Raw genomic sequence first — 6,663 nt, forward strand, 5'->3', positions numbered from 1 at the left:
GCCAGGACTAGGATAGGGAACCATTTCTCACCCCATTTTCCTGTCCTAAAGCGCTGTGAAAAGGCACCTGTATTCTAAATTTTCAACAGAGCTGTTAAGGTTTGATTTTTGTGCATTTAGAGTCTGAATGGCCCCGTGGACGTTGGCTCTGGTGGTCTCCTCTTTCACTATATTTGTCACACCCTAGAAACAAACCCGTCCAGGCAGAGTTGTGAACAGAGCCACATGTGTGGAGTAAACATCTGTGCATAAATGGATCCTGCCAGAGCTCGGTTTTCACATGCTTAAGATGTCTCAGTCCCTCCCTTCTTGCAGGTTTCCATGGAAACCTCAAAAGTCCCATCTATAGGGGAAGGGGGCAGGGAGGGGCAGAGGGAGAGGATAGGGAGTATGGATGCTTGGTGTGGTTGTAAAGGCAGGGTTAGGCCTGTGCAGGTGTCTGGTGTGGAGGGAGGGCGGGATTGGGTCTGTGAGGTGCAGCAGGGTGAAGAGGGTATTCACACAGTCTGGCCAAGGTGGCCCATGGGCATGCAGCTCTGGCCTGCTTAGAAGTAGAATAGCCCTGCTCTAAGTCATTAACGAAGATATTGGAGGACTCAGACATTAATAACAGACTGGGATTTTTTCCCCCCCACTGAACATGACCTCGAACAGTGTGAGACCTAGGACAGGTCCCTGGGGAATGCCCCTTGGTATCTCCTTCCAGTTTGGCATTTAGCCATTGATGACTACCCTTTGAACATGATTGCCCATCCAGTTATGTACTTACCTTATAGTAGTTTCATCTAGACCATGTTTCCTGTGCTTACTTATGGGAACGTTGTAGGAGACACCATTTAAAACCTTACTAAAGTTGGGGTGTGTCACATTTGTTTGCACCTTTCCCCCCAGTTCATGAGGTCTGTTACTCTGTCACAGAAGGAAATTAGTTGGCTAGATAAATTCAGTTTAGGTATTATTTATCAGTCACTGTGCTACCCTCTAGGGCTGTGTTCAGATGTGTAGGCACTGCAGGGGTGTGTGCTTGCAGTAGCAAAAATAGTAGTGGCACAAATTTGATGCTACTTTTTGCCACAGTGCATGTCCCTGTATGCGTGCTTTGTTGCGGGACAAATTGTCCTCCTTCTGGCAAACTGTTCATGCCCAGCTCCTTCCAGCTCCTGGCATACTGGAGAAGGCAGGGCACAATTGAAGGAAGACAAAGCTTCCTTGTCTTCCAGTGTTCACTCCTGTTACATGTGCCCCGCTGTTTTGTTTGTTTGTTTTTGTTTGTTTGTTTTTTCAAGTGCTTTTTTTTTTTTTGCTACCAGGATTTCCTGGTAGCAAATTTTGGCTCCATGCTGCAAATTTACAGTGCAGAACACATTTTAACATTCCCCATGTGGAGCTTGTGTCACCACAAAGAGGTTTGTGATGCTATAAACTGCATGCCCTTGCTTGTCTGAACATGGCCTAGTTGTTTACAGAATGATGGTTTGATATGTTCTGGTGTTTTTCCATCTGTAGAAATTAGGCTGAGTATTCTGCAAATCCTTTGGTCTTTTTTTTTTTTAATTTTTTTTTTTTTAAAGATGGGCACTGAATTTCTTCTTTTCTAGTCTTCTGGGACTTCATCTTACTTCCATATGAAAGATAATAGTCAGTGGCTCTGCAATTACTTCATCTAGTTCCTTGGTTACTCTAGGATGAATCTCATCAGGTCCTGCTGATTTGAAAATATCTAGTTTATCTAAGTAATATCTGATTTATTTGTTCCCTGCTCTAGGCTGAGTACTTACCACCCTGTTCCTTGATGCTAACTGTGCTAGTCATGTGTCAATTGACCTTTTGGTGAAGACAGAAATAAAAAGAAAGTACTGACCACTTCAGCCTTCTCTCCATCCTCCTCCTCATTTAGTAAGGGACCTATAATTTCCTTCATCCACCTTTTACATGTAATGTGTTTTCACTTTATGTAGGATTTCTTCTTAAGTTTTTAGGCACTACAGAGTTCATGGTGTAGCCGGGATGGTCTTGTTATTTTTCCTGTCCTCTTTCACATTGGGATAGCATGCTGTTGTGCCTTTATTAGCCCCTCTAAGAAAAAAATAACTGTTGAGAACAACCTTTTTCCTTAGACTTGCTTCTCATGGGATCCTGTCTACCTGTTTTTGAGTTTGATAAGTCTGTTTTCTGAAGTTCTACTATTCTTTTTTCTTTCACACGTTAGGAGCACAAACTATATTTTCATGATCAGTGTCACCCAAGTTGCCTTTGCCCTCAACTAATTCTCTATTAGGAAAAAGCAAATTGAAAAGAGCTTCCCCCTCTAGTTTTTTTTCCTCATTACCATCACTAGAAACTACCTCTAATTCAGTCTAAACCTTTGTTGGACTTTCTGTGATTTTTTTTTTTGTGTGTTTCCTTCCCAGAAGATATCACAGTATATTGAAGTTCTCCAAAATCACTAGATCCCATGATTTGGATGTTTCAGTTGCATAGTTATAAAAGATCACCTGCTTCCTTCTTCTGGCTTGGTGCTCCATAGTAGGCACTCACCATGATATTTTCCCTGCTGTTCTTTCTTTTTCCCTTAACCCAGAGACTTTCAGCAGGTCTACTTCCCATTTTATTCTGGACCTCAAAACAAAGGTGCACTTCTTTAATACTCAAGTGATTACCTCTTTCCTTTCCACCTGATTATCCTTTCTGAGCAAACTATTCCCATCAATATTCCAGTCATGTGAACTGTCCTGCACAGTTCCTGTTACCTCAATTATATCAAGTTTGTTTGTGTGCTTGTAATTTCACTTCTTCATGCTTATTTCCCCTACTTCTTGCTTTAGTATATAGGTGCCTCAGGGAACCAGCAGATTGCCCCATTAATTTCCTCCTTATGACTTTATTAAGATTCTTCATGTTTCCTCCTGTTCCCTGACTTGTGTTCAGGTCAGCCAACTTTTTTATTTACCAGTGGGACTTTGTCACTAGCCCCTGTTGAACCTAGTTTAAGATTTCATTACTAGCTTAGCTAGTCTATGGGCAGAGATGTTGTTTCTGTTTTTCATGTGGACTTTGTCAGGATGCACTTGTCCCTTCCTCTTGACTGAAAAAACAGATGAGAACATAACCTGATTCCCTTCTTCCTCAAACTCACTTCCATAGCACTGTAATTACGTTTGATCTGTTTGGGGTCCTACCTGGCAGTAGTGTTAGCACCCACATGGGTGAGACACATGGGTTAGTAGTCAGAAGGCTGGACTTGAATTTAAACATTTAGCAGACATCTAGAGACATCAGGATAGGTCAGCAGATGGAGGCCTTTGTTTCTGCAGAAGAGAGTCACTGTTTCCCACTCCTAGTTTCCTCTTGCTCCTTCTGGCCTTTGGGGTCGGTGACCTTGGATTGTCTTCTTTTCCTTCCCACTCTCAGTATAAACACAGTTATATCATAAGTCTAATTACTTGTGTGTACATATGAATGCAAGACTGTGTGCTGCCTCCTTGTCGTGGGGACTGTAAATGCCATACAGCATGGAAGGAGTTAGTGGGAGCACTGGGGTGACATGGACTCCAGAATAACTAATCAGGAGGCATATCCAGTTTACACCAAAAGGATTAAAAAAGGAGGTCCAGGCAGCCTAAAGGCAGTTCTGTGTCTGAGAGACCGTTCTGGGACTATGAAAGAGTGCCACTACTGAGACTGTGAGACAGCTGGTTATTGAGTTAGTTCTAGTTATATTAGTGACTGGAATAAATTGGTTGAGGGAGGAAGTAGCTTGGGGGAGTTCACAAGAATGGGATTGGCCAGAAAACTGAACTTTGGCACCCTGGGTTGGGGCTCAGCTGAATGGGAGGGCCTCACTACCTCCAGATCTCTTGAACTTCCTAGTTTGTGAAGAAGACTCCTGATACCATGTTCCTCCTTGAGCACAGAAGGACTAGAACTGCAAATGAGAGCTTAAACCAGGGGTGGGCAATTATTTCAGCTGGAGGACAACTTAATGAGTTTTGGAGACCTGTCAAGGGCCACATCTATCTGTCTTGTCTCATCTCTCCCCCTTCTTCCCCTCCTCCTACTCCCTCTCCCTCTCCCTCCAGAACTTAGCCAAAGCTGTAGTTTGCCAGGAGCCCTGATGCTCGGCTGTGGACCCAGGCAGGATTTTCTGCTGTGGTGGGTGGGCAGTGGCGTCAGCTGTGGGTGCAGCCAGCAGGTCCCAGAGCCCTGATGCAGAACCTGCCAGTAGTGTCACAGATGCTGCTGCCACCCACCTGGCACAGCAGAAGCTCCTGCCTGGGTCCACAACTGAGCACTGGGGCTCTTGGGGAAATACAGCTTTGGCTAGGTTCGGGGTGGGGGGGGGAAGGAAGTTGCAGGAGAGACACAGAGACAGACACACAGAGAGATACTGCCAGTGCAGCAGCAGCTCCTGCCTGGATCCATGGCTGATGCTGCCAGCAGGTTCCAGTTCAGGGCTCTGGTTGGGAGCATCCTCATGCCAGGCAGGTGGTGGTGTCAGCTGTGGATGCTGCTGGCAGGTTCTACATCTGGGCTCTTGAACCTGCCAGTGGCATCCACAACTGATGCTGCCACCTACCTGCTATGGCAGAAGCCCTGCCTGGGTTTACGGCTGATGCTGCTGGGCCAAAGCAGTCCTACCCATCTGTCCAGCACCACATGCCAGCCAGAGCTGCCTGTTGCCTGCAGGCCAGATCCAATGAGTTGGCTAGATCCAATGGCCCATCCACCTGTGGGCCAGATTGAATCTGTTTGCAGGTTGGGCCTGGCCCATGGGCCTTATTTTCTCACCCTGGCTTAGATCCTCCTCAGTCTGGTAAGATGTGCTACTGGTAATATGTGGGACTATAGAAAACTGTGGCCATCAGCAGCCTGGAGATGGGGAACCCAGATGTGGGAGGTGTGGGCAGTAGAGGACAGACTCTAACACTTGCAACCCAGAAGTAGTATAGTGCTATATGGGTGACATTAACCTATACCACTGAGGGGTATGGTGCTGCCTGGTATGCTGATCCAGTGGCATGAACATACCCTAAAGGTTGAAATGATCCAGTAAACCCTTTTTTTCCTCTCCTTCCCTGTTTTAGACTATACGATTAGAATTCTGTATGTACTTTAAATTTTTCCATCGGCTTATGTTTATTACATGAAATTTCCCATAAAGGACTCCTCCCTATTTATCTCAATAAAACCTAGACATTTGGGATCCTTATAGGCATATTCCTCATGTATCTCATTCCCCTCCCTCTTCCTCTACAATGTCCCTGTGGGATATAGTGACTACATTTAATTTCTCCTAAAGAGCCATACAAGAAAACACCTTTGCTGTGCACTGGTCTCCATGGCAAAGGTTTGGCTGCTGTTGCATTTGAATGTAAATTTCAGGGCACAGTAATAGCAATCCTATTAGCTTGTCTTGGAAACAAAAAGTAAGAAACAAATCAGTGTGTTGTGGTAGGTAATACCCTTTACTGGACTCGTTGAAAAAGGAATACATTTTTAAAGGAACTTTTCAAGGATCACTGCCATATCACTTTATGAGGCTCTGGATAAAAATATAACATTGCATATTTTGATCACGTAAAGGAAATAGGCAACTTCTAATCACCTTGCTCACCTACAGGCTTGTCTTTATCTAGGGGAGTAATTTCTTGGATTTTTTTTAGCAACTGTTGATTCTGAATTATGGTGTATGCATGAGAGGTCACCCAAACCTTTGAATATGCCTAGGCAGGAGTTTTTGGAGGAGTGGGGGCTGCCCAGACCTTCCATCACCCTATTAGGCCACTGAGACAGAATCCAAAGCCCAGGCCGAGTCCAGACATTTGGTGCCTCCATGGCTGTAAGGGGAGTAATCAGAATCATAGAAAAGTAGGGGTGGAAGGGACCTCAGGCGATCATTTAGTCCAGTCTCCTGCTGAAAGCAGGACCATCCCCAACTAGATTATCCCAGCCAAGTCTTTGTCTAGCTGGGTTTTAAAAACCTCCAAGGATGGAGAGTCCACAACCTCTCTGAGTAACCTGTTGCAGTGCTTTCCTGCCCTCCTAGTGAGAAAGTTCTTCCTAAAGAAAGTTCTTCTTCTTATCATCCTCCTAATATGAGAAAGTTCTTCCTAAATTTCCCTTGTTGCAACCTGAGACCATTGCTCCTTGTTCTGTTGTCTGCCACCACTGAGAACAGTCCAGCTCTGTCCTTTTTGTAACGACCTTTCAGGTAGTTAAAGGCTGCTATCAGATACCCGCTTGGTCTTCTCTTCTGCAGACTAAATAAGCCCAGTTCCCTCAGCTTCTCCTCAGAAGTCATGTGCCCTAGCCGATGAACCATTTTCATTACCCGCTGCTGGATTTGCTCCAACTTGTCCACATCCATAGATTTCATAGATATTAGGGCTGGAAGGGACCTCGGAAGATCATCGAGTCCAGCCCCCAGCCCAAAGGGCAGGAAGTCAGCTGGGGTCATAGGATCCCAGCAAGATAAGCATCCAATTTGCTCTTGAAGGTGTTCAGTGTAGGTGCTTGAACCTCCTCCAATGGCAGGCTGTTCCAGATCTTGGGGACAGTAAAGAAATTCTTCCTTAGGTCCAGCCTGAAATGGTCTCATAGTAGTTTATGACCGTTCGAACTTGTCATCCCTTGGGGAGCTCTGGTGATCAAATGTTCCCCCAG

Source organism: Gavialis gangeticus, unplaced genomic scaffold (genome assembly GCF_001723915.1).
Source record: "Gavialis gangeticus isolate Ggan-Ray unplaced genomic scaffold, GavGan_comp1, whole genome shotgun sequence".
Classification (NCBI taxonomy): Eukaryota; Metazoa; Chordata; order Crocodylia; family Gavialidae; genus Gavialis; species Gavialis gangeticus.